Genomic DNA, 2,140 nt, shown 5'->3' with positions numbered 1-2,140 from the left:
CAGGGCAGTCTCTTATTAGTTTTTATCAGTTTCATGCTGGCTGAAACTTTATTTAAATTTGAGGCCTACCTAAGGGATTATGGATCTCCAGAACTTAGATTATTTTTCCCATCCTTCCTTGCCATACACTGTGTGTTGCCCACTGCAGGCATGAAGGATAAAAATTGAAATCGTACTTTCTGGTAGCTATTCTCTTCCTCTTTTCAGGAGGAACAATAAAGGTTTTGTTAAAATCCTGCTTTTGCATCATAGTTTATTTGAATCATCAATGCAGTAACAAATCATGAATCTAGATGTTAAAAGATACAATATTTATTTCATTTCCTGCCAGAAATATAATGAACTTGTACATTTGAGGATACAAACAATTGTGGGAATTGATTTTGCTGAACTATATGTGTTTAGGATGAAGGGTTTGATTTTAGTTTTTATTGTTATTGTTGGTGGTGGTGATGGTATTAATGATGATGATGTTCTTTGGTGGTTGGGTGGAAAGAGTTAAATGGGCAGATTATAAATATATTTTCAATTTTTAAGAAATTCATAAGGAATAACTGATATTCACTTTACATATATACCTATACATTCTGTCAATGGAGAATCCAAGGAGGTTCACATATTTTCTCTCCAACTTTTAAAATGATAATAAGAAAAATAATAATGACAATAGCAATAGTATTTGAAAATGACAAGACATTATTAGTGTATTGAGTACTAAGATGAACTTCTAAAAGATATATTATCAGATCTCTTGATATTCAGCAATGCTTTGGAATTATTCTTCAATCACAGTTATATCATATAAACCCCAGAGTATGTGAAGTGAATACATATTTTAAAAGTTCTGAAGTTCTGGGAGAAATTTCAGAATAATTTTATTCATCAGTAATATGATTTATTCTTTGTAAAGGTTAATAAAGAGAACTTCTTTGTTAATTTCCCAAATGAAAGTTCAATCCCAGCATTTCCAAAACTTGGACATTTTTATCTCCCTTAAAACTGAACTTCCTCTGGTCATTTGAAAGAGATCAGATGATAGTTTAAAAGACTATTCTTTTTTTCAGACTAAAGCTGTTATTTACTCATTTCTTGCATTTAAAATATTCTTTGGTCACATCTTTAACCTGAGATTCCTTGTCATATTCCTTAACAAGACAACTGCAGGCAACCACTTTACAGGGTTTTCCCTCTCTGTCAATTTTAGAGACTTACCCATTCACCCAGTTTTTGTTGTCATCACCCTGATCAAGTTGATTTGATGTTTAGCACACAGGGCTTCAACCAATGTTATGTGCATAGGTTCATCACATTTGGAAGCAAAAACACAGAGATGGACTTGGCATTTGTCCAAGGCTTTGGCAGCTTCACAACTTCCCCAGTTGATGAGTGCAGTCTTCAGCACTTCTTGTAGAGGAGGGTTAATGTTCACATCACCTCCAGCAGCAATGCCTTCCTTGGCCACAGCAGCAGTTTACAGGTGAAAAAATCTTGAAAACACCCAGGAGCTTCTGCCTACTGCTTGATTCAGTGGCTACAGGGAAAGAGGGAGAAGAATATTCTTAACGAAAAGGGGCATCCAAGGCAATCCTAATAGACTTTGGACAGAAATACCATCTGCATTTAGAGAAAGAACTATAGACTTTGAATGTAAATCAATACATGTAATGTTCACTTTTTTTCTGTTTTTTTCCCCTCTCCCATAGCCTTTAGTTCTGATGTTCTCTCCCAACATGATTCATAAAGCAATGTGTATTAAAATTAATTGATTAATTATTTTTTTAAAGAAAAGGGGCAACCTACCTATAGCAAGCAAGACAAGTAACCATGGTAGTGAACTATTGTAGAGATCTTGTATGTGCGAAACATTAAGAGGAAAATTTAGGGAAGGATATGATGGACAAACCTAATAGGCAGATCAAACAACTTCTGCATTGGTATAGTGTAGAAGGGAAGGAATGAGGTAACACTCAATGCTGCAAATCAGTCACAAACCCAGGCTCTTAACAATGGTGATGAGAGATGTCAGAGGAAGGAGGCAGTAGCATTAGAGGCTCAAATGAAGCTGTTAAGTGATTCAGAATATGCTCCTGAGAGCAAAGAAAGTACCCCCAAAATGGCCCTGGAAATACTCTATAAAAAG

At 35.1% G+C, this 2,140-nt stretch overlaps 1 pseudogene; it reads right to left on the bottom strand.

Annotated features, from left to right (window-relative positions):
• Positions 1-240: 240 nt before the first annotated feature.
• Positions 241-1,471, bottom strand: LOC100918878 (annotated as a pseudogene).
• Positions 1,472-2,140: the final 669 nt, after the last annotated feature.

This window comes from Sarcophilus harrisii, chromosome 3 (genome assembly GCF_902635505.1).
Source record: "Sarcophilus harrisii chromosome 3, mSarHar1.11, whole genome shotgun sequence".
Taxonomy (NCBI): Eukaryota; Metazoa; Chordata; class Mammalia; order Dasyuromorphia; family Dasyuridae; genus Sarcophilus; species Sarcophilus harrisii.
Note: the sequence above shows the minus strand (reverse complement) of the source record. Positions and strands in the feature narration are given on the sequence as shown.